Source organism: Ambystoma mexicanum, chromosome 11, assembly GCF_040938575.1.
Source record: "Ambystoma mexicanum isolate Mex_15411 chromosome 11, UKY_AmexF1_1, whole genome shotgun sequence".
In the NCBI taxonomy this organism is placed as follows: domain Eukaryota; kingdom Metazoa; phylum Chordata; class Amphibia; order Caudata; family Ambystomatidae; genus Ambystoma; species Ambystoma mexicanum.
In genome coordinates, this window is record NC_090934.1 from 1,012,256,958 (window position 1) to 1,012,283,874 (window position 26,917).

General features: G+C 46.8%; 1 protein-coding gene across 7 annotated transcripts in view; it reads right to left on the reverse strand.

Moving 5' to 3' along the window:
* KIF23 (kinesin family member 23) overlaps window positions 1–26,917 on the reverse strand; it is a 518,096-nt gene that overhangs the window by 32,287 nt on the left and 458,892 nt on the right. The window lies entirely within an intron of this gene.

The window sequence follows — 26,917 nt, forward strand, 5'->3', positions numbered from 1 at the left end:
TGTCATTACGTCAACTCAGTACTTTAATTTCAAGTGACACTGTAGCCCAGCACCTTCACTCAAAGTGCCCTCTTTAACCCTCACCCGTGCATTAATTGGTGTTGCATACAGAGAAATCTTTGCACTAACCAAGGAGACAAACCACACACACACCACCTTTAGAGAGACAAGCCATGCACAGCTGCAATCCAAATAATGTACTCACAAGATGCTATGGTTTGCTTTTGGCCTTACAAACATGCTAAAAGGGAAGGGATTCAGTTTATCCAGCATAGTTGAGGGTGCAAATGTGAGTCTTGACAGCTGGCGGTGGCACAGTACACCACTTTGGACAATTATCTGTGCGTTTAGACCATAACAGTGCTCACTGGCAGAGTATAAAACTATTAACATACCATGCACTTGCCTGCAGAAATTCATGGCAATCACTGATGCTACTACCGGTCACCGCCTTCTTACAAGTTTCCGGACTGCAGAAGAGGGATACATAGCTGCACACAATAGGATAATGGGATCCGGAACCATTCAGTGATGCCAATTGTGTGCCACCCCTGGTTACGGCAGGCAATGTGTAAGTCCTTTTTCTTTTCCAGGTTCCTATAGCACTCTGTGCCATTGCTTCCACCACAAGATCATTACAGCACTCAAGAAGCATATTCAAAATGGCTGGCCCATACCTATTGCATTGAAAGGGAAAATGCATATTTGAACCTCATTGCTCCACAGTAGTGGCTATTGTGGTAGGTCAGAAGGAGGAGACAGACTAACAGGTGCCACTTTCAAAAGGTTTATTGGAAAACAAAGAAAAATGCCCAACCTTCCCTATCCTAAAGGTTTCCCCCACCTTACACAAACTAGGGTGCTCGTCGTCAATGGTGAAGTCCACAATCAAAAGTCTGACCTCCGTCCAAAACTAACTTAGGCTGACCCTACCACTATAACTACACAACCAAACACCAGGAGAATGGTTCCCTTCTACTTGATTGCTTTTCAGCAAAGTTCTCCTCAATATGGGATCTTCAGACAGCCTTTTGCCATCTCTTGTAATAAGTCCTTCAGTTCCTTCAAGTGGTTTTTCCAGGCCCTTTTATATTGCTTCCCTTGACTCCCTCTCTGGGCTTTCTTTGATTCTCAACGAGTCTCTGAATATGGGAATATCTCTTCTTTAGGAGGATCAAATACAAGCACACAACAACTCTCCTTTTGTTTATTTAGTTCCTCACTGAAACAAGTAGGTCGAGTCCATATTGGACTCTTGTTTTTATGATCTGGCTATTCACAGGGACTAGTAGGCGTCCCGTTAGGCAGAATGTTCATCTTGTGTGTAATTCTCCACTAGCTGAATCCGCCAGCACTTTATGCTGGACTATTAGATTTTTGTCTGATTCTCCAGAGTGGGCAACCCTTTTCTTCACTCGTTCTTTATTTGCGACTCTGGGAACCCTTTCTGGTTATCCTTGGAGTATGCATTCCTCCCTTTTGTGGCATCTGTATTTTACAATTGCAGCACACTGCACCATCCGCGCAGTATTGCCGGAAGCTCCAGGAGCTTCCCTCTTTGGTTTTTTATTACATTCCTGTGATAACACAGTTACCGGGATATCTTTTATCCTACCTATGCTTTTCTTTTGTAAGATCAGCACACCACCACCCCTTATGTTGAATGCTGAAGGGCCACATTGTATCCCTTTTCTCACTGCTCCTGTAACTTTCTAGTTACAGTGGAAAGTCTGAGTGGCTGGTTTCATAGATATATGTTCTACCGACTTTTGTGACATGTACCTGCATGGTGCAGTAAGGGACACATGGGTCACCATTGACCTAAAATGGTAACAGTTTTCTTTTTTTGCCAAGTCACAATGTCTTTCTCTTTTTCTTGAGCCTTCCCCTCACAACCGGAGGGTGGAGGAGCCCGCAAGGAAGGGGCCAGTGTTTCTGCGAGAATCGGAAGCTGGCAGGACAACAAACCTCCTCAGGTCTGTCCCCCATTAGATCTACTTAGATCCCGTTCTGACTGGGTGCCTGGTTGTACCCTTGGGACAGCCACCACCCAAATGTTACATGCATGCCGATTGGCTGGGTACAGAGGCTTTGTTGCAGCGACGGTTGTCACCTGGCAGATTTTCTTCCTTCTCCTGGTCCTAGACTCATCTGAGGGGACTTCTACGATCTGTAGGCTCAGACAGATGCCCAGCTCTCTTCTTACTCCCGCAGGCTATACATCTAACCTCCATTTACCACTCAGCCGCCATACTTTACTCCCTCCTTGCTCTACTACTAGGTGCCTCTCCTTTATCGTCACACCTACTACTACTCCCACTCATGTTGCTACTACCGCCTCCCTGTTACCACTCTCTCTCACCTCCCTCCATGACAACTACTCACTAAGACTTACTACCATCCGCTACGACCAACTACCACCTTCCGCACCCAAAAAAGCTTGTAAACCCTACCCCCTCCTTTTGCAATGCTGCTGCTGCGTTTCTAACCTGGACTGGAAAGGGCAAGGCCTCCCTGGAGGCCCCAGCTTTGTCTCGAATTGCTGGTTTTGTGAGGCATCTGTGAGGCTTTTGTTTTGATTAGCCTCTGATGGGCTAGTGGACTCCCCCTTCCCCAATGTGACTCCCAGGTGGGCTACAAGGGTTTATGTGAAGCCCTCTGCTGCGGCGGCCAATGTTATTGCAAAAGCTGCACCCCTTGATTTTTCACTTCCCCGGCGGCATCCTTTGCGGGGCTGGTGTCATGACGCTTGCCGCACCCCACGGCATGGCATAGACCGCTGCTTCATAGCTCCGGCGTCTTATCCAGTTCGTTGGGCTGCAGCACTGATCCAGATACTTCGCCGCTGCCATCCTTCAGGTAAGGAGGGGTGGGAGCCGGTCTGTCCTCACTTTGGCACTGGTTGGGTGTTGAGGTGGGGTGGGGTCCCTCCCACCCGGTGTCCTTCCCACCCTTTGACAGGGCCTGAAAGCAGGCCCTGTCGCAGTATGTATGAAAATAGTGGGTGGGAAAAGGATTAAACAAAAGGAAGCGTGCCAAACAGGAAAAATTGAAATCTGCCCTAACCCGGCACCACAACCTCAAACCATCCTACAAGTTCCTGAGCCCACAGGAACAAATTTGCTGATAGCCAACTAACAAAAACTCCCCAAACAGTGCCTGCATGTTAAAGACCCACGACATTTCTTCATCATGTCTTTTGGAACTTCACACACAGAAGCATGGCAGGCATTGCTTTTGTAATTTAAACAACCTATACCTGGGATCCATAAATACTTTTTTGAACGGACTACAAAGTGTACAAAATGTGGATGTTAAACTCGTTCCAAGGTTTCAAAGACCTGGACTCATGACCTCAGGGCAAGGACTCCTCCATTGGCTCCCGATCAAACAGAAGACAGAATTCAAAGCCCTTTGCATCACTCATACCATCAACAACAGAGGCACAGAAGCCACCACAAGGATATTCAGTCATTACAATTCAACCAGAACACTAGGGTGCAGTATTGTTTATTTAGTAACTGTGCCAAGCTTCAATCAGAAACACCAGAGGATAGGCCTTTCTCGCATCCAAGCTCTGGATCTCTGATTCCCAGATGGCTATCTGTTAGGGCAGAATTCTATTTAAGGGGAGAGGAGGTGTGGAGGGGGAAGTCGGGTGGTGCCAAGGTGCGGTTCTGCTTTAGCTTTTTTCCAGAGATCTCCGATTTGATTTCTTCATGATTTTCTAGGATCTTGGACTTCATATTTGTAGCCAAAGAGAAGTCTATTAATGTCCCTGTGCCCCTGCAACACTTTTTACCACCATAAACCTATGAACGTTCCTATGGCTCCTAGAACAGGTGTGCTTTTCAAGCACCACGCTTTGTAGGATGAGTAAATCACCCTAAAAAGGTTTATGGAGTAGGCAGTTAGCAGCTGTAATTTAGTCTTGGCTTCACCAAGTGTGCAGCCAATTTTACACATTAGTAGTCAAACGTACCTCATTGGGGTACTAAAGCATTGTTTAACTCCTACTTGCAGCCATTTTGTTTTTGGACAGCACTTTGTGGGAAACACGAGAGAGGACTAAATGGCAGTAGTGGATGTATGGGCTCCGTGGGACCAACCCTGCACCATCTGTAATGGTTTGGACTCATTTAGATTGATTCTTTGCCTTAGACAGCCCGATACAGAAGCTCTATGGGAAGACCAGTGTTTATTTTTTTTTAAGTTCAGCCCGATAGGCTGGCCACCAAAACCTTTGAGAGTCTACCTTGTGCGATTGGAGAGCTGGTTTATGGCAGCCCAGGAGTTCATGTTTATATCTAGGGGAGTCCCAGGGCATTTCTTGATTTTTCCAAAAAGCTTGCCTGATGCCTAGGTTTGGTCATACGGGCTGTGTCCTTGCTCCGGTTTTCCTTTTCAGCCGATGGACGTCCTTACCAGGATGATCCTTGTCCGCCTACTTGACTAGATGGGCTGGATGTTATACACTGGGACAGTTTAGGGCTTTCTACCGTCTTGCCATGTTATCACCCTGGTCCCACTACCTCAAGGTAGGTTGAATGAGTTGTCCACAAAGATGGTGAGACTACTAAACCACCTCGATCTGTTGCTCACGTGGGGGACTGTTTTCTGCTAGCTGCTCTGCTTTGCCTCTTGAGCAGTCTAGATCCACTTGGTCAGATTCCTGCGTCTTGCTAGTGCCTTCTCAATTGTTGCTTTTGCTCCTGGCTGGTGGGTCGCCCTCCAGGGAAGGTAGATCATTATTCTTTTTGAGCCCAAAGGTCATCGCTGATCCGGGCTGCAAATCCCTGTGAACCACATCCTGTAGATCCCCCTGTAAAAGATATGTACATACTGGGTTGTTTAGCCAGTCCCAAGCTGAAATCTTTGAATCTGCCCCCAGACGAAAAGTTCCAGTCAAGTGTTCAAGAACCAATTGCACAGGAAGAGTTTATTGTAAAAGGAGCACAAGGCTCAATCCAGAATGGAGATCACCTTTAGATAAATAATATGGACAATGAGAAACGCCCCACCTAACAATGTGAAATGAGCTGCTTCATTAGATTACTGCAAATGAATTGGAAAGTAAACAAATTTACCACGTATGGGTGATTAAATGATAGAGAATTTGAAGGATCTCGGAAGCTAACTCTTAGGACATTTCCATGTAACAGTAGCACCTTTAGAGGGTGGGATTCAAAACTGCACTACTCTAATGAGACCCCTTAGAATCAAAGTAATTACGAGATCAGCACCCCAGAGCCAGCCACTCAAGGTGCTGGCTGCCCCTTATTCTACCTGGTGTGCAGGTGCGATTGGATGTCTGGTTTGGCTCTGGCTAGTAGCTTTTCAGGCTCCAGGTGGTGTCACTAACTCAAGGAACCATGCGAGTAAAGCCCAACAACACCTAGATAAACTACCCAGAAGGCACGGGAATTGTCAACAGCGAAACAAGGACTGTAGTACCGAGCAAGTGCCACATGTCAACCTGGGGTGATGGGGTGTGGGGCTGGTTTGTGTCAAGAGGTTGCAGCTAGCCAACAAGGAAAAGACCTCTGACAGAGGTAACAGCTAAAGGCAACCAAGGATATTCCACAATTGAGCTGAAGCAAAGTAGCAACAAGCCACTCAAATTTCCAGGCCAGGATAACACTCCACCCGCCCCCAACTATGCATATGGACCAAGAGGATGCTACCAGTGATGCAGTACTGCAAGCGAGGAGGCATCTAGCAAAGATAGCCAGTTCAACCATGTTAGAAGGGTTTTTCAAAGTCTCAACCTGGGGTAAGATTTAGAGAAGCCACCCTTGTGGAAGAGGGCAGTCACAACCAGAGTTGAGCTTACCACTCTCTCAAGACTAGCGAGGCTGAGCAGTCAGGCTGAACTACAGAGGGAGGAGGTACTTCGATACCAAGGCACACTTCACAAAAAAAGTTATAGGAATTCACACTAATCCCTAGGGAAGGAGAAAAAGAGCTGAATAAATGATGCTTGGAGGATGGGCAGGGGACCTTCACATCAGGGTAGAGGTGCTGAGGAAGAAAGGACCAAAAAAGGTGGCCGCTTTGGGGTGGCTGAAGAGCATGTTGCGAGTCCAATCTTTTTTGTCTTACTGTGGGAATCCTATGGGATTCCTACAGGAAGATCTAAATACATAGTTGAAAAACAAAATGTGTCACAGGTAAGAGCATGCAAAATGTTATAATATGGGATGGGAAGGTGGGATATACACATTTGCGGCAGCCTAAAAAGGAGGAGACACATAGCAGCGATCCCCACTCATGATTTTCGATAAAAGCATTCCTATACGATTCCCTCGTAAATTCCCGTTCGCAAAGCACAATCACTCGTGGCATTTACATGTTTTCCAAAACAGTACAAATGAAGAGTACTCAGGGCTGCGAACAGCATGCAAGTACTAATACTGCATTTATTATAGAATGATCCACTTGGTGTTTTAGCTTACATTTTGAAGAGAGTTTTGGGACCCTGCCCACTGTTCCTGGGTGATCTTACTATAATTGTACCACAAAATTACAGAGAATTTATCATGAAAACAGCCTGCATTGAAGGAGAAAAAAAAAAGAGGCAGGTTTTCATTCCTGGAAAGCCTCAATTGTGCCGATATGTGGGCAAGATAAGATTTTTAAATAATTTTGCAGTGTACACCAAGACATGCAGTACCCAAAGTTAAAACAAATCATGGTGCAAATGAGAGGGAGGGGAAGATGCATGGGGGACTAAGGTAGGTTTATCTGTACATTCATTTTTCAAAGCTGCAGCAAGGACAAAGAACTGAGCAACTTTAAAAAAAACACATGTTGAGAACCAAGCTTCCAATCACACATTACAATGAAGCTATTGCTAAACATATAAAGTTTACATATTTAATATGTAGACAGATTCCCGAACCATTAAAAAGAGATGGATATTTAATTCAATGGAAATTAGAAATGGCAGACAACACGGATATTCCTTAAATGAACTGTGCACTCAAATTCTGCATTATAGGAATAGAAAGGTTCCTGTCGTTGGCACCTTTCCCAAATATTACTTGAATTGACAAGTTTTGAATGAATGATCATTGTAAAACAAGGTACCATTTGATCCAAGTAGTTCATTTACATCTTCTCTGACAATGGCCTTACAGTTTTTCAGCCATGTAGCTTCAGGAATCAAATAACTAACTCCAAAATTGCTACTTTTTTTTTTTGAAAAACATGGTCCATAAAATAAATAAGGGAATAGATCATATGGCCTATTTCAGTTTGGATCCTCTTCGGTTACAAAAATGTCTAAAAAATGTCCACTAGACAGCAGCGCTGACCATGCTTTTAATTTTCAATTAAACACAGGAATCATTGCGTAGCAAGTTCAGCGCGGCTGTTTAGTGGACATTCAGACATTTTCAGCTCTAAAGCATTTCATGGGGGCCAGAAATCAGATATCAGATTTTACTGAAATCCAAAAAGCTTAAATACAGGTAATCAGTTTCAGAAAACACAATAGAAACACTTTAGAAAAACACTTGGAATAGTTTGCCAAAATTTAGAAAATTCAGCCTTAAAATGGAATGGGGCCTAGTGTCCTAAAATCATCAGTTCCAATAGACATACTTTCCAGGTAGTTTTACTATTGGGTTGGACGGTGTCAGTGGTTGCAATTCTGAATTCCAAAAGTTAAGGTAAGTAGCTTGCTCAGTCCCACTTCACTAAGCAAGCCGTAGGAAGGGATCTTAGAGTAGGCCACAACTGATCTGAGCTGGGCAAGAGGCCAGGACTATACACACACGTTTGTAACCATATGGGAATTAGGTGGGGAAAAGAAACCGGTATATAAACGTAAACTGCTTACTCAGATTTAAACAGAAACCACTTCAGGGATTACAGAAACCACTGGGGACACAAACTTTGTGCAGTGTCAGCTTGAGAAAGGCCTGGGGTTGCGGGTGCAGATGCAACTTTCACACACAGGATTTCTGTTGGTTGTGGTACCTAGATTACAGTTCCGGAGACTGGCCAGCTGGTCACAAAAGACTTCCGAGGAGCATGTGATCTCAGGAGACCTACAGCAACCGAAGACTGGTTGTAACGGGAGTCAGCACGGTCAGGCAGCGAAGGGTAATCTACAGTTGGCAAACAAAGGAGCAGGCCCTGCACGCCTTCCATTGGGAGTAGAATGCTGAAAATGCAGGAGATGGTGTCTTGTAGCAAATGTTGAATACCCAAACCCCCAAGTTCCAATGATGCACTTGTAACTGCAACAGCAAGTTAGCCCAGGAGAGAGCTGGTCAGTGCACCGGGTGATCCAGGGACATTTCGAAGACTCGGCAGACAACTCCTCAAGGGATGGAGAGAACGAGGTGTGTTTGAGACAGACTTACCACTGGTCCAGGGTGTCAAAGAACCAACACGTGTCTTTTTGAGAAAAGGAGAGAGGAGCAAGGCTTCCCGGAACATGGATAGAGGCAATGCTGGCTAGCTGCAATGCTCGTTATAAAGTCTTCAGCAGGCTACACTCCTTCGTAGGCATCTTGGCTCCAACAATGATCTGTCGAATGGCTGCAGGAATCCTCTTATACAAGATTTGGACTGCAGTCGATACCAGATCCACCAATGGCAAGGACCTGCACCATTCAAGCTGGCAAGTGCTGTCCAATCATGGACAGCTACTGGCCACACAATCTGCCAAACAGACACTAAGGGGGTTGGATATTGTCTGGGACCAGAGAGTCCCAGCCCCCACATACAGCCACATACACACACATTGCCCCAATACTTTTCCCGTGAAAGAGAAATTGCATAAATGGCAATTCCAGACCCAAGATGGGAGGAAGGCCGAAGGGCAACTAGGCCATAAAACGTGTGAAAATCCTATGGCATGGTCATTTTAGAGTGGAAGGTACTGTTTATGACATTGGGATAAAATGCAAGTACACAAGTAAAACATTCAAAACACAGAAAAAAATCCACTACCTTCAGCCCATTCTGGACACATTGTATTTGTAACCATAAAGTTACAAGATATAAGAACACAAAGAGGGAGGGTTCACATGTGAATCAATGCCAGACCCATGCTGGAGAATAATAGTTACAGGTAAGTAACTTAAACCTTCTCTAGCATGGGGTCTGGCATGATTCACATGCTCATGAATAACTATTACACAGCAGTACACAAACAAGCACGGGAGGCGGCAAGGCTCAACAGAAGCAATAAACACTCATCTCTGGAACAGACTTGCCTCAAGCAAACAGGTTGTGTAGCACTGCTTGGCCAACTTGGGACTCCTCCCAGGAATCCCCGTCGACATAGTAGAACCTCGTGAAGTTGTGCATGGACCTCCATGTCGCAGTCCTGCAGATGTCGAGCAGGGGCACCCCAGGGAGAACGCTGTTGCTGCTGCAATGGCTCTGGTGGAGTGGGCTCTAGGCCGGGCTGGTAGCAGCCTGCAATCTAGTTGATGACTGTGCCTGATGCAGCCGGAGAGCCACCTGGAGATTGAAGCCTTCGACAAGGCCTTTCCTTGATTTACAGGTCCAAAGCTCACGAACACCTGAGAAGTCTTCCAAAAACTGTGTACGTGCCACGTAGAACTTCAAGGCACAAGCAACATCCAACAAATGCAAATCTTGCATTGATAGAACCTAATCGTTATCAACTATCAGTGAGATGCAATCCACAACTTTGTCGTAGGCTTACTTATGCGATTAGCCTTGACAGTGGTGGACTTCTGACCAATTACATGTCTCATGGCCTAAATGCAACATAGATTGAGGATAATGTCACAATTATTAAATTCCACCTAAATAAACTTGTTAATGAAAAATTATCTGAATGCACAGATGACAAGCATCTACATAGCCATAACTTGACGGTTGCTAAATCAAAAACAGCTAAGGATAAACAGATAAGGGAACCAGGAAACACGCACTTACCTTTACTGATTTTATTAGCCTGAAAAAAACATCTGCCAAATTCATTGAAATTTTTTTAAAAAATGAGTTATACATCGCTGATAATCAGCGTATGATATATAACTTGATCAAATACGATTCTAGGCATGTATGGACAACTTTGAGAACCATAACTGGAGAACCACAGGGTCCACTTGAACCTTCCATTTCTGCTGATGTATGGACTGAAACATTACTAAAAAGTACCAAATTCCTAGCTAGCATTCTAATGTCAAATGCAACAATTTTGCAACCTTGATACTTTGGGTCTCCCCATGGTTTCATAATGACATATGGGCAATTTCAAAGCTCAAAAGCTCTAAATCTTCTGGTCCAGATGTGATCCCGCCCTTGTGTTTTAAAAGCTGACCCGGATTTTTGGGCCGACATTCTTAAACTAAAATTTGACCATATTTTTCAACCAAGACTTATCCACCGTCATGGCTTTCCACAATTATTATTCCAATATACAAGAAGGGTAATCCCAATGACCCAGATAATTCCAGGCCAATAGCCTTAATGGTTTTAGTCTCTACTTATTCTTGAAGATCTACAAAAACATTTTCCTCCATGATTTACTCACAATATCAGGTGGGATTTTGCAAAGATATGGGTTGCTCACTTAACGCAACGATTATAGCCCACATATTACAACATACTAAACAACCCAACTGCGGCCCAGTTTATATGGCTGCACTCAATATGACGGCTGCTTTCGATAGTGTTATTAGAAATCACTTATGGACAGAAATGCTTACCATGGGAATTCCTGTGCATCTAGTTGCCATTATTGCTATGCGTCATACCAACACGAATTATAGGTTTAGGCTTAATACAACAGGGGTTCTCACTGATCCTAGTCCTACTAATATTGGTATGAAACAGGGCTGCAATTTAGCTGCAGTCCCATTTAATCTTTACATGTGTGATTTGGAAAACTTATGGAACCAACCCCATATTTTCCCAGCAAAATGAGGCAAATTGTTGCTAAATTGGATCGCCTTTGCGGACGATTCAATTTATTTTGCAGGCCGAAAGGCGTCCTGTCAGTAAAGATTAAATTTGTTTGCATCATTTGCAAACAAATTTAATCTGCATGCGAATCCATATAAATCTTACATCGTAATTTTTTCGAATAGAAAACAAAAAAGAAGTAGATTCACTTGGCCAATTGATGCACCAATTGAGCAAGCACTATCTTTACGGTATTTGGGTTATACCCTTACAGATATAAATTCAATAGCAGTGTGGAAAGAGACTGAACATTAAAATTAAACCTTTGATGTCCCAAATAAAGCTTATATTCTGAAAATACTTCACATTTTCACTTCTTCCTAGGATCCAATTCATTTGTTAAAGGTGGAGCCTACAATACTGTATGGTTTGGACATGTGCTTAATTGAGATTGACACACACTGCAACACTTTGCAGGGTAAGATATGGAAACACATCCTGGGATTAGCCTCATCTTTACCAAACTCAATACTTTGTCATGAACTGGGATTGTCACAACTCTCAAAGTGGCAATGGCGTATGAGGACCAATTATGCTAAAATCATAAATCAACGAGGAACTCAATGTATGAGGACTTATGTCAAATGGCCATTGATTCTAATCCACCATCTGTGGTGATATGTGTTGAAAGAATAAACAAAATGTTACTAAGGATAAATGTGACCTTGAAAGATTTAAGTGCACGACTCCCCAGTTCCAAGCGGAAACATCAAGATTATCACTGGAACTTAGGGTATAAGTCTTCTTATGAATATTTCAACTTTGTTAGGGAACGAGGGGATAGAACACCCTACCCACTTAAATTTCCATGTAACAAGGCAAGAATGCTCTACATGCGCTTTAAGTTTAATCAATTATCCACAAATGAACGTCTCCAATACTGGTACCGTGAGGAAGTAGACGGCGGAATTGGTTGTCGTCATTTTTGCACTGGTACAAAAGAGCTTGAAACCTTAAAACATTTGACAATATATTGCACGCATTTTGAAAATAATTATATCATGATATTTGATAAATACTTGGTAACTAAATCCGAGCTTTCTAGAGAAAGCTTATGGATAAGATGTATGTGGGGGAACAGTCACACACTGGTTATAACACTGACACGTTTATTGGTTATAATAGATGAAAAAGTATCAAATGCTAAAACTAAAAAAAAATCCCTTTACTTAAGTATTATAAATAGAAGACGGTTATCCTTATATGTTATATAGACCAGTGAGATATGTTGTGATGTACCAACATGTCTAAGTTGATTTGTTATTTTGATGGTTTAGCTTTAGTTGCTGTGGTTTGGTTCTTTTAACTATAATGAATTATGATAAATGATAATGACTTTAGGTATTATGGTTATGTTGTATTGTAAGGCGTTTATGTGGTTTTTCTTAAGAGTTGGCTAAAGCCACAACTTCATCTATGGCTGGCCTTTTAGGACCTATGTGTAGTGAGATAATCTATATTAGCGGAACATCTGAACATAGATTAATAAATAGATATCACCAACTAGAGTTTGTGAGAGTTGATCGAAAGGAAATTAATCCGGATTTGATTCCATGTATTGAACAGATCAACGCCGCTTTCGACTGTTCGTTTTAATACACTGTATGAATAATGTAATGTTTTAATGCAATTGCAAGATGGCTGTATTTTATATGCTCCATTTGGATTGCATTAGCCGTTTTATTGCATTTGGCATGTTTTATGCTTTATTAACGGTCATGTTTTATCAACTTTATATGTATGAAATTGTAATTGTATTTTATGCGTCTTAACCATTAATCTATCTTTGTTAAATTGGAATGTATTTTGTAAAGGTTTATTGCACAAACCCAATACAAATAGTACAAAATAAAAAAATGCAAGGTCCCTTCTGCCGACGATGGATTTGGGAAGACTGTACCACCAAAGGTTCGTTGAGGTGGAATTCAGACAGCACCTTTGGCATAAAGGTTGGGTGTGTACGCAGTACCACCTTTGAAGCGTAGAAAGGCAAGTAAGGCTGCTTGCAAGACAGGACCTGAATCTCCCTGACCCACCTGGCCGTGGCGATAGCCACGAGGAAAGTTTTCCACGAGAGAAACTTGAGCAGGGCCTGATGCATAGGTTTGAAGGGTGTTCCCATAAGTTTAGTCAGCACAACATTGAGGTCCCAAGCCGGGCAGTGCCCTTCACCTGTGGGTAAGTCCTGGAGAGTCCCTTTACAAACTCCTTGACGAGCCTGAGAGACCACAGAGGTGGTCTGTCTGGGGACCTGGTGTACCTGGATATGGCGGCAAGATGCACCCCGATAGAGGTGTGAGCCCGTCCGCTTTGGCAAAGGAAAGCAAATATGGTAAAGTTGCAGAGCCGTGACATACAGAGGGGTAATCTTCAGAGTCCGGCACCAGACAGAGAAGCATTTCCATTTATGTCTGTAGCACTTCAACGTTGACAAGGCTCTGGCCCTGGCCAGGATATCCTTACATTTTGCGGGTACAGCAAAATCTCTAAACACTAGGGCTGCAGGAGCCATGCCCTCAGGTTCAGGGACTCCGGGTCGTGATGCAGAACCCTCCCCCTCCCCCTTCTCTGGCGAGAAAGTCTGGTGAAAGTGGCAGCCGGATGGATGTGGCCACTGACATAGTAAGTCCGGATACCAGATTTGCCTCAGCCACGCTGGGGCAATGAGCATCACCCTGCAGTGGCACTGTCTGAGCAAGTTGATCACACGTAAGAGTGGGAACTACAGGAAAGCGTAGAAGGACGTCCCTGCCACGAGAACGCATCCCCCATGCTCCTCGATTGAGGGAACCTGCTGACAAACTTTTGACACTTGGTGTTCGCCGCTGTCGCAAAGCTGACGATCTGGTGCTGGACCCATTTGCCGAACATAACATCCACCTGGTCCTGGTGAAGTACCCACTCGGGGCAAGAGCGTAGTTCCCTGCTGGACAAGTGGTGTTCTCGGCTCCCGCTAGGTGAAATCTAACAAGGAACATGTCTTGACGAACGGCCCAGCACTACAGGTCCTGGGCTTCCTTAGAAAGCACTGATAAGCGGGACCCCCCTGTTTCCGGATGTAGTACATGGTGGTGTCTGTAGATCCTCACCACCTTGCCTTTCAACGACGGGAGAAAAGACTTGACGGCCCAGAATGCTGCCCAAAGTTCCAGGACGTTGATGGGCAGGTCCCTCTCTTCCGGTTGCCAGAGGCCTCTGGCGTACACCTGTCCGATGTGGGTTCCCCAGCCCTCTAGGGAGGCGTCTGTGGTGATATGATGAGGAACATGAAATGGAGCTCACTGGACGAGGTGCAGCTGTACGCCCCACCACTGAATCGCCCGACAGAACTTGTTGAGAGCGATCTTGTCTGCAAAATTCCCACACATCTGCATACACCTCGCATCCAGGAACTCCTGGAGAGGTCTCGCCCAGCAGCGACTTGATGGACCGAACCGTTGCTGTCTGCACCGAAGACAAGCGCTGTACCTTTCCCTGTATGGCTCTCACCCTCTCCTCTGGGGGAGACGGCAGATACGTCACTGTGTTGAGTCAGGCACCTAGAAACAGCACGTCCTGAGATGGCGGCAAGCAAGACTTTGGATAGTTTATGAAGAACCCCAACTCCTTCAGATGCACAGTCTTCGATGTGTGGTCGCGTGCCTGAGCGGGAATGCACCAGCCAGTCGACCAGGTAGGGCAGGCACTTTGTAAACACCCACTGGGCCCATTTCAGGCCGAAAGGCAGCACTCTGAATTGGTAATGCGGACCTCGCACTACGAACCGTAAAAACTTGCAGTGTTTCGTGCGAATGGGAATGTTGAAGTAGGTGTCCTCCAGATCCAACGTCAGAAAATCTTCTTGCTCCAGCTGGCACTTGTTTCAATGTGACCATCCAGAACTTTTGGGACTTCAAATACTTGTTGAGGCGACGAAGGTCTAGGATTGGCCTGTACCCTGCTATTTTCTTTCGAACCAGAAAGTATCGGCAGTATACTCCAGAGCTCTGGAGACGCCGATTGCCCCCTTCTGTAAAATGTCCCACATCTCCTGCAGAAGCTATGGTCCATGTTGTTCTTGTTGCAGAATTGAAGGATACGCGGGCACCTTCATTGATATTCCAAAGGGTGTTCCTGTCCGAGAAAGTCCAGCATACATCGGTCGGTGGTGATCTTTTCCCACATGCCAACGGACTTCGCCAGCCGGCCTCCCACTGAAGTGCCTAGGTGAGGGCCAGAGGCCACGGCCGGTTCAGGCCTGCTTGGGGGTTGGAGCTCGGCCCGGCGGACAGCATCGCTGCTATCCTCCACTACCTTGAGGGTGACCCCTGTATGCCTCGAGAGGAGCGTAAAGGCTGTCGGTATGGCGTGGTATATCGTTTGGAGGATCTTCCTGGTTTTCATCAGGAAGGAGGAAAGGACGACGGCGGTCACTGCTGCAAAGCTCCCAAGGAGCGTGCCATCTCTGTGTCAGTCTTTATTGCTGCAAAGACTCGACCACATTTCCAAGGTTCTCCCCGTTGAACGGCATATCAAGCACCTAGTCTGAAAGTCTGGGCTGAAGTTAGTTGCCTTCAATTAACCTTGACAACGCAGGAACACCCCGTTCCCCATCTGGCAGAAACCTGTGTCTGCGATGGTGTGATCCGAGACCGCCTCCCCTACCTGAATGAGCTCCAATGCCTCAACCTTGTTGTCTTTGGGCAGGAAGTCCAGAATAGGACCCAACTTCAACCATAGTTCCTGGTAATATCGGAATACAAGATGGCTAGGGCGTTAGCTGCCTTGATGGTAGAGGCTGCCATGTAAAATAGTCTCTTGCACATTGCAACTAGTTCCTTCCCCTTCTGGTCTAGAGGTAGCATTGCTGCCAATGAATGGTTTGCTGAGCGCTTCCTGGCTGCTGCCGATACCACCGAGTTGGGCAAGGGCTGAGACCTTAAGCACCTGGGGCTGAATCTGGGTCCCTATACTTCTCCAGCCTGTCCCGCTTGGTCGGAGCCGTACCCCGTTTTTTTTATTGGCACCAGGCCCTCCTCCCAGATGTTGTCCAGGAAAGGAACAGACATGATTGTCTTTCTTCTCAACTTGTGCCGTTGGTATAGGAAGTCTTCTTTCTTGGTCCCCTTGGGGGTTAGCTGAAACAGTTCTGAGGCCTTTGATATGACGGAATGAAAAGATCTAACTTCGTTGGGTGGGGAGACCCTATGGGGCTCGCCGTGTACAGAGTCTCTCCGTTGACCACTATGAAATCGTCCTCGTATGTGCCAGAGGCGGTGGTGGCTGTGTCCATACACAGGGCTCCTGCGTGTCCTGTGAAGGCGTAGGTCCTGGAGGCATCCTCTGCTGTATTTTGGTGACCAGAGTGTGCAGGGTCGTTAAAAAATGCTGCGACACGTCCCTATGTCTAGGGGTGAACAGAGCCAGAGGAGTCGGGTCTAGCGCGCCTCCTTTTGCGAGCAGGATACTCCTTGTGATCCGAGTAGCAATCGTTCTGCAGATCATTGTCCTCGTCGGTACTCAAGTAGATCTGCTCCTGTCTGTGATAGCCCTCTGATCCACGTACCGGGGAAGCTTCACCGGAGGGAATGTCCGCCTCTCCTTCTCAGGAGGCTGTTGAGTTTGTGCAGTCGCCGGGTCCATCCCGGATCCCGGTGTGGCCGTCGCCTTAGTCGCTTCCGCAGCATTATCTCGCCTCTTGGGTAAGGACATCCGTGGAGTGGCCGCAACCGCCTTCGCAGACCCACTCTCCTTCAGCGTCATCACAGCAGTCGCTGTTGACTTCGATGACATTGTGCTCATTGCCGCTTTTGTCCACTGTGCCGTAGTCGACTCAGTTGACCTGGCATGCTGCAAGGTCTTTGCCAGCTTCGACGAGTCCTCTCTGGACTTGTCCTTGTGGGCTTATCCGCAGACACACCGTTTTGCTGGGTTTGGGGACTTCCACTTTGAATAGGACTCTTTCGATGTTTGGCTCACAGTAGAGGTTGCTGGCGATAGCCTACTGCCCGACTCAGAACCCGCATGAGCAGCGAGCCGAGCGGCACTAGTGTCACGGAGCTTGGACTTCCGTTGGACCCCCACGAGCAGGGCATCCTCAAAGGATCTTGACCTCCTCTCGGAGGGAGTCTGTTCCACGGACCGTCCAGTCCTAGATGAGTGTCACATTGTGCAGATGGTGCTTGTGGATCCGTTGGCAACTGCCTTCCTGGTTCGTTCCATCACGCTCACACTGAATGTGTCCCAGTGGTCTAGTGTTCAACCAAGATGGCCGCTGCACTATTTCAACACACTACTGACGCGGCAGAGCGTTGCAACCCTCGCAGTTAGCGTGCCGGGCTAGATGCTGTTGGTAACTATATTCAGGTATGCCTTCCCTCCTCCTTGCTACCCTCCATCCTCTTGGCTCCTTCCCTGGTCCTACCTTCTCCAGTCTGTGTTCCACGTGAACCACCTGGTTTTGAGAGATTGCAAAGCCAAAAGACCGACATGACAAGCCAGGAGCTGGTAGCAGCGTTACAAGGACTCACTGTGGAGGTCCAGAATCTAAAGACGGAGAACACTTGCTAGACATCCGACAAGGTGCCACCGATGTACAGTCCCATGTTACGTTTCAGCGCATGGCCTCTGAAGCAGGTTGGCCAGAGTCTGCTCAAAGGACCATATTTCGTAGGATCCTTAATGTAGAGATAAAGGAGGAGTTGGCTAGGAGAGCACGACCAGCCACTTTCCAAGATCTTGTAGCCCCTTTCACTCCAGATTGAATATCGTATGCCCGAAAGAGGATATGAACGCAGAAGACAGGGTTTCCGCCTATTCCCCAGCGTTACGGGTTCCAAATGAAAGAAGGAAGGAGTTTTTGAAATCCCTGACCGTGTTGAGCCCGTCACTGCTCTCTTGCACCCGCTTATTCCAGCTAACCCATCCCCCTTTCCATTTTCAGAGCTGCCAGAGCGCCAGGGGACCACTCCGGTGGTGATAGTGCGCAGTACAACTATCCTTTAACATTAACATCACCCTGTGCATCAGCGGAGTTGGCAGAAAGGCGTATGCTGTCATTCCGTCCCACCGGATCTGGAATGCATCGCCCACGGAGACCAGGCCCTGACCCTGCCAGGAGGAGAACAGTTGGCATTTCCTGTTGCCCCAGGGGGCAAAGAGGTCCACCTGAGGGTGTCCCCAATTGTAGATCTCCTTCAGTACCAGGTTGTTCAACTGCCATTAGTAGTTGTCCGCACCCAGTCTGCTGAGCCTGTCTGCCTCCAGGTTGGATTCCCCCGGCAGGTGGACAGCCGTGAGGTAGATTTTCTCCAGGGCCATATTCCCACATGCCGACTGCCAGCCTGCACAGTGTGGGGGGTCTGGTACCTCCCTGCTTGTTGACATAGAACATGCTGGTCGAGTGGTCTCTCTGAAAGAGGACGACCTTGCCCTCGATAAACGGAAGGAAGGCTCCGAGAGCCAGCCAGATGGCTTTCAGCTTCAGCCAATTGATGTGGTACTCCTGCCGGGTCCAGGTGCCATGGACACAGTGGTTGTCCAGGGTGGCCCCCCCCCAACCCTGGAGAGAGGAGTCTGGTGATGGTAACTTGTGGAGTAGGCTGCCGGAAAGGCTTGCCCGTCCGCAGGTTGCAGTCCCTGGACCACAATGTGAGGTCCGGGTGAAGCGACGAAGGAACGTTGATCTCTGACTGAGAGCCCCGTCCCTGGTTCCAAGATGCTGCAAAGTGCAGCTGTATCCTCCTCATCCAGTCTCGAGTAGGGGACAGCCAAGAGGATTGCTGGCACTCAGTGCAGTCAACCTTGCACCTCACACACTAGAAACCAGAGACTAGCATCTAGGTTCCCTTTGGGGACGCGCCACCAGAGCCCTTATCCTAACAACAAACGCTCACGACCTGAGACTGTGTTGTGCCTTATGGTCAATAGCTGACCACATCTAGACTGTGTTGTGCCTTATGGTCAATAGCTGACCACATCTAGACTGTGCTGTGCCTTATGGTCAATAGCTGACCACATCTAGACTGTGCTGTGCCTTATGGTCGTTAACAGACCTCACTGAAAGTGTTGTGCCTTATGGTCAATAGCTGACCACATCTAGACTGTGTTGTGCCTTATGGTCGTTAACAGACCTCACTGAGACTGTGTTGTGCCTTATGGTCAATAGCTGACCACATCTAGACTGTGCTGTGCCTTATGGTCAATAGCTGACCACATCTAGACTGTGTTGTGCCTTATGGTCGTTAACAGACCTCACTGAAAGTGTTGTGCCTTATGGTCAATAGCTGACCACATCTAGACTGTGTTGTGCCTTATGGTCAATAGCTGACCACATCTAGACTGTGCTGTGCCTTATGGTCGTTAACAGACCTCACTGAAAGTGTTGTGCCTTATGGTCAATAGCTGACCACATCTAGACTGTGTTGTGCCTTATGGTCGTTAACAGACCTCACTGAGACTGTGTTGTGCCTTATGGTCAATAGCTGACCACATCTAGACTGTGCTGTGCCTTATGGTCAATAGCTGACCACAACTAGACTGTGTTGTGCCTTATGGTCGTTAACAGACCTCACTGAAAGTGTTGTGCCTTATGGTCAATAGCTGACCACATCTAGACTGTGTTGTGCCTTATGGTCAATAGCTGACCACATCTAGACTGTTTTGTGCCTTATGGTCAATAGCTGACCACATCTAAACTGTGCTGTGCCTCACGGTCACTGCTTAGTCACTTAGTCCCCACCAGCACCACTAGACTCCACGACTTCCCACAGACCATGACCTTCTGGCTTGCCCTAACCATGCTCCCTTTCTGCTTAACACAGGACAATGTACCTTGTAGCAACAATAGCTACATAGCCCACCAAGACGGCCTAGCCAAACTAGGGTGCCCCAGACACCACCCCATCCCCTGCCCTACTCCATTCCTACCCTCCATACCCCCCTTCCCCTCCACTCACCACCACCCTCTCACTTCCAAATCCATCGCCATCCATGACCTACCCACCAACAGCCACCACAGTCCCATTGACAACTTTAACCAAACCAAATTGACCTTAAAACCTCCCACCCGCCTTAAGCCACCCGGGCCAACCACCCTCTCCCTCACTCCCAACATCACAACCCGCAACGACAGATTAGGCTCCAGGCTCCCCACCACAAATTCTAAACCTAACTCCAGACCTTACACCAAAACGAATACAAAGCATACTGCACCTAGCAAGCCCACTCCTCCCCCACTAAAAGGTGCCCTACTCAACGTCAGATCCCTGGCCGCCCACCCCACAGAAATTGCAGATATCATCCTTACCAATGACCTTGACTTCTTAGCCCTAACAGAAACCTGGCTCCATGAAGCGTCCGGACCCTATTTAGCGCTAGCCATCCCAGACAATTACACTATCCTTAGAGCGGACAGACCAAACGCCAGAGGTGGAGGCGTAGCAATCATATCCAAATCCGCCTTAGGCCTCAGACCAACCGACACAGTCGCATGCACATCCTGCGAGCTACTCACAACCAAACTACAAACCTCCCCCACAACCACGATAACCATCCACCTCTTATATAGACCCCCAGGTCCCCCCGGGACCTTCGAAGAAGACATCACATCCCTCATCACCAAAACTTCCAAACCAACAGCACAATTCATGATCCTTGGAGATTTCAACCTCGGCTACCAAGACCCAAACGACGCACCTGCTGCTTCCCTAGCCAATATCCTAACTGATCACGGTCTCACTCAACGCATTGTGCTCCCTACCCACCAAAAAGGCAGAACCCTTGATTGGGTAGCAACCCACAACTGCAACACAACCTGCAAAGACCCCCAACCTCTGGCATGGACCGATCCCCACATGATCCCCCTTGAGGTTAACACCAATCAGGTACTGCCCAATAAGCACCCCATGGCTCCAGCATGCCCCACCAGGAACAAACGCAACATCACTGCGGAAGCCTTACTACCATTGGTCTTACCTACCCTCAATGCTCTCCCAGCTAACGCTGACTTAAACCTGCTGATCGACACCTTCAATGATTCCATGGCCAAAGCAATGGACGCCGTTGCCCCCTTGAAAATACGCAAAGCCAAACCCAAAGCTCATCTGAACTCGTGGTACACCCCTGAGCTCAAACTACTTAGGAAAGAGAAAGCTAAAGCTCACCACACCTGGAAGACTAACCCCACTGAGGAAAACAAATCCAACCTCACTAACCTATCCTCACTTTACAAAAGCGAGATAATCAGGACCAAAAAAGATTCATACAACACCAGGATCACTCAGGCAGGATCCTCCACTAAAGAATTATTCAAAATTTTGAAGGAACTAGAAAACCCTATCTCGCCCCCAGAAACCTGCCTAAAAGACAAATCCTGGTGCACCAACATCCAGAACGCCCTTAACAACAAAATCTTAGGACTCCAAACTAAAATCGAAAACAAACGGCTACAACTACTCAACAACAATGTCACCAACCTTAGCCTACCCACACCTAACACCACCAGCGCAGGCTTCTCGTTCAAAAAAGTCACCATCCCGGAAGTTCAAAAAATCATCACCTCCTTGAAACCCTCTAACTGTAAAGGAGACAGCTGCCCGGCTCAAATCATAAAAGATGCAGCCAGAGAGCTCTCCCCCTTCATCACCAAACTCATCAACTTATCCTTCACCAACAGCTCCATCCCCAGGAACCTAAAACAATCATGGGTTCTCCCTCTCCTGAAAAAACAATCCCTCGATCCGGCCACACCCACAAACTATAGGCCCATCACCACAGTCCCCTTCCTACTGAAAATCCTGGACAGAGTCGCCTACATCCAAATTCAGGAATACCTAGAATCCAACCAACTACTAGGAATACGTCAATCTGGCTTCAGACCTCAACACGGAACTGAAACCGCCCTTGTTGATCTCAAAAGCCAGATTGATGAAATAAAAGACAAAGGCAATGCCGCAATCCTACTCCTCCTAGACCTCTCAGCGGCCTTTGACCTGGTCAGCCATGAGGTCCTCTGTAACCACCTTGCCACCGCAGCCCACTTCTCCTCACCTGCCATCACATGGATACAATCCTTCCTGGCAAACAGAACCATACGAGTCTTCTCCACCACTGCTGCTGCAGACCCCATCCCCATCACATGCGGGGTCCCACAAGGTTCATGTGTATCCCCCACTTTGTACAACATATTTACAAAGCCCCTATTCGACCAACTGGACCATCTGGGTGTCACCTACACTAACTACGCAGATGACACCCAGATACTCCTCACTATCTCTGGTAATTACCAAGAAGACTCTGCCCGGATCAACAAAATATTCTCCATCATTCAGGCATGGATGGCCTCCCATGGTCTCTGCCTGAATGATGAGAAGACAGAGCTCCTAATCGTCGGCTCCCCCAACACCCTAACCAAACTTGACCCTAGCTATAACAACATAACCATCGATGGTCATTCCATTCCCATAGCCAAAAGCGTAAAGACCCTTGGCTTCTATCTAGATGCCAACACTAACCTTAGCAAACATACCAATATGACAGCCTCAGCTGCTGCCTATACCGGCAAGCTCATTAGGGCCAGCAGACCCTTCCTATCACCCAACAGCTGCCTCACCCTTGCCAGGGCACTAATACAATCCAAACTGGATTACTGCAACAGCCTGTTCCTTGGCGCTAATCAATCCGTACTCAATAAATTGCAGGTAACTCAAAATAACGCCTTGCGCGCAGCCCTCAACATTCCAAGACAAGAGCAGATCTCTGCCACTAGGAAAGCCTGCAAATGGCTCTCCATACGCCAAAAAATTGATCTAAAAGTCATCTGCCTCACGTACAAAGCCCTCAACCACCTAGCACCACCCTATCTAGCTAATAAACTCACCCTGAAACCTGCCACCAGACTCACCAGATCCTCCAACACTCTTTGTCTACTAGTACCCAGGTTCCACCTAAAAAGAGCTGGAGGGGCAAGCTTTACAGTGCTTGCCCCCCAACTCTGGAACTCCCTACCGCTCAACATCAAAACCCTCGAATCCTTCCAGATCTTTAGGAAGCAGGTCATTAGCTGGCTGCTAAACAAAGAACACCACCACTAACTCTAGACCTGAGCGATTACTAGCTTAGACACTGTACTTACTCTGAAAATTGTATATTGTACGCACTACACATGCTCTATTTATTGACCTCTGTATATATATGTACATATTATAAACCTGTACGAAGTATGCAACACACAGATACTTCTCAACTATGTAACCAAATTCTTAAGCGCCCTTCTACCTCTGGGTTTGGAGCGCCATACAAATAAAATAAACAAACAAAACAAACAAACTTATCGCCCACACCCTCACACAAATCCTAACATCAGCACCGGTGGAGCTTACAACTCCTTCACAGCCTTTGCCCACATGCCATATCAAATCTAACAAGAAACTTATTGGCACTATGATCAATGCCAGATCTCTTACGGCACACGCTCTTATATTGCAGATATGATTACTTCTGGAAACCTAGACTTCCTGGCCATCACCGAAACATGGCTGCATAGCGCATCCGGACCTTCACTCTCCCTAGCTGTTCCAGACAACTATTCTATCATTAGACAAGACAGGGATACCAATCACACCAAGGGTGGAGGAATAGCCGTCATCTTCAAAAGCTCACTTGAACTCAGGAGGATCCCTAACGTTCAGATACCATCTGCTGAATTTCTATCCATCAAGCTACCCATCTCCTCCAACCTAACTATTACAGTGCATCTTGTATATAGGCCCACCAGCCCCATTACCACATTTATTGACGATACATTGTCAATTCTTGCCTCTAATACTAAGCCCAACTCGCAAATCCTTCTACTTGGCGACTTTAACCTAGGCTACCAAGACGCAAACGATCCCAAAGCTACATTCACACTCTGACTACGGCCTTACCCAACACATAAAGGAGCCTACCCATATCAAAGGCCGTACTCTCGATTGGATTGCCGACCTGAACTGCAAGCTTAACCTGATCTCTGTGACTCGATGCCTTTGGTCAGACCATCATAAAATAACCTTTGCAATTAACGCCAGCCCTCAAACTTGCAAACCCAATCTAGCACCAGCCACCCAAACATGCAATAAGAAGTATATCTCTAGTGAGAAACGTCTCCCCATCATCCTTCCTCTACTAAATACCACTGTGACCACCTGCTCAGACCCTACAGTTTTAATGGATATTTATAACCACACCATGCTCAAAGCCATCGATACTATTGCACCGCTAAAATTGCGTAGACAAAAACCTCACTCCCATCTGAACTCATGGTTCACCCCCCACCTTGGAGACTTACGTAAAGAAAAAAAGAAAAGCAGAGTCCCTCTGGAAAAATATACCTTCCCTTGTCAACAAAAACAACCTAACTCTGGCCTCTTTCACTTATAAAGCTGCTATCTTTTCAGCCAAAAAAGATGTCTATAACAAACATATCTTACAGGCTCAATCAAACACAAAGGAACTTTTTAAGATCCTTAAGGAACTAGAGTCACCTGCTGCCCCTTTGGTGACATGCTCCCCCGACACTGCCTGGTGTACGAATATCCAAAAGGCTCTTCCAGACAAAATGCCCTACTTCAAACAAAATTAAATGCTAAAAGAACAACCTTATCGACTACCTTAAACTCACCTTCGCCCAACCTCCCTGCCCCTAATCACCCCCCCCCTCAACCTTTCAGCTTCTCTCCATTGAAGTCGAAAATATTATCAAAAAGCTTAAACCGTCCAACTGTCAAGGAGACACTTGTCCTGCTCCTATTATCAAGGAAGCCGCGCATTACCTTGCGCCCTTCATCACTACCTTTATAAATGCCTCCTTCAGATCTGGCATTGTCCCGGATAACCTTAAGGATGCCTGGGTTATCCCATTAATCAAAAAACCTTCCCTTAACCCAAGTAACCCTGCAAACTATAGGCCTATCACTACGGTACCATACCTACTAAAAATTCTGGACCGCGCTGCCTACATGCAAATTCAGGACTATCTTGAATCTCACCAACTACTCAGTCTCCGTCAATCAGGTTTCCACCCCAGACACGGCACAGAAACTGCTCTGATTGACTTAAAAACTCAAATTAATGATTTAAATGATAAGGGCAAGATGGCACTCCTCCGCCTGCTCGATCTGTCAGCCGCATTTGACCTGGTCGATCATAAAATTCTATGTCACCGCCTCAAAATTGCTGCGCACTTTTTGGATTCTGCATCTTCCTGATCCGCTTATTTCTGGCTAATAGAGTTCTCTCCTCTATTCTCTGCAGAACCTGCCCCAGTCTTGTGCAAAGCCAAGGGTCTTCTGTCTCTCCCACATTATACAATGTATTTACCAAGCCACTCTGACATACTGGGTGTCTCATACACCACTACGCTGACGACACCCAGATACTCATCCCCATCACTGGTGACTTGGCCCTTGACAAGAAGGCAATTAATGAGGTTTACTCAATCAGCCAGGCTTGGATGGCACATCACGGACTCTGAATGACTATAAAACGAAGCTTCTTATCCTTCGTTCACATTGTAAACTGGCCAAGCTTGACCCAGCCTACAAAGCATTAACCATTGACGGCAATATCATTAAAGTGTCTCATGTAGCAAAAACTTTAGGCATATACCTTGACGCTACTCTATCTTTAACTAGACAAACAAACGCCGTAGCGTCTGCCTCGGCTCATACTTGCAACCTCATTACAGCATGCAGACCCTTCCTGAGCACTGAGAACTGCATCATCCTTGCTAGAACACTTATTATGGCAAAAATAGACTATTTTAACGCTCTCTACCAAGGGACCAGCCAAAAAAACATTGACAAGCTTCAAGTCACACAAAACAATGCCATCAGGGCGGCCCTCAATAGCCCTAGAAGATCCCACATTTCAGACACCAGACGTAACCTACATTGGCTCGCCGTCATGCAAAGAACATCGCAAAAAACATTAGCCTTAACATACAAGGCTAAGAACAACCTGGCACCTGCTTATCTGGCTAACCGTTCCACGCAGCATGCTGCAATCAGACAGCTCAGAACAGCCTACGTCAACACGCTCACCATACACAGATTCAAACTGCAGTCTGCCGGGGGTTCAAGCTTCCCAGTCCTTGCAGCTAAGCTATGGAACATTCCTTCTACACTCAGATCTGAACCCATGTTCCACTCCCTCAAAACTAAAACTAAACTCTGGCTTCACAAGCTAGACAAGTCCCGTACACCCTCTTCATAGGTGCTCATGACCACTACACTAGCACTTGCTATCACCTCACGCCTGACCTTAGCATCCGGTGTTATTCACGAGTTACATCTTGAATTCTGCACCGATTTTGTAACCTCTAAGTTTTATGTATGTAACCTGCTCAAGTCTCTGCATCTTCCTTGTTAAGTTTGCTCCCTTGAGGGAACATGTTTTGACCATCTGTAACCACTTTCTTGTAAACCATGCACCCAGATGCCTCAGGGCACGGCTGCGCTTTACAAACAGAATAAATACAAATAAATACAAATGAGACCCAGTAGGTGTTGGTACCATCAGGACGAGGTCACTTCTCTGCTGAGGAAGTGTGCCGTGGCCCTGATCTTGTCCTCTGAGGAAAAAACTTTCTTGGAGCAAGTGTCCCAGATGAGGACCAAGGTGGTCAGTCTGCGTAGGCTGCAGCTGCGACTTCTTGAGGTCGAGTGAGAACCCCAACTCGTGCAGTGTGTTAATGAGAGCATGAAAATTGCATTGCACCAATTCCGGAGATGCCACCCTGACGAGCCAGTCATCGAGGTACGGTAGATGTGGTGGCCCTGCGACCGGAGGAAAGCTGCCAATGTATTCATTAGCCTGGTAAAGACCCTGGGGGCTGAGTTGAGGCCGAAAGGAAGCACCTTGTATTGGAAAGGGTAGCCCCATGATCCTGAATTGTAGAAAGGACAAGGCTGCCAGATGAGGGACGTGTAGGTACGCGTCCTTC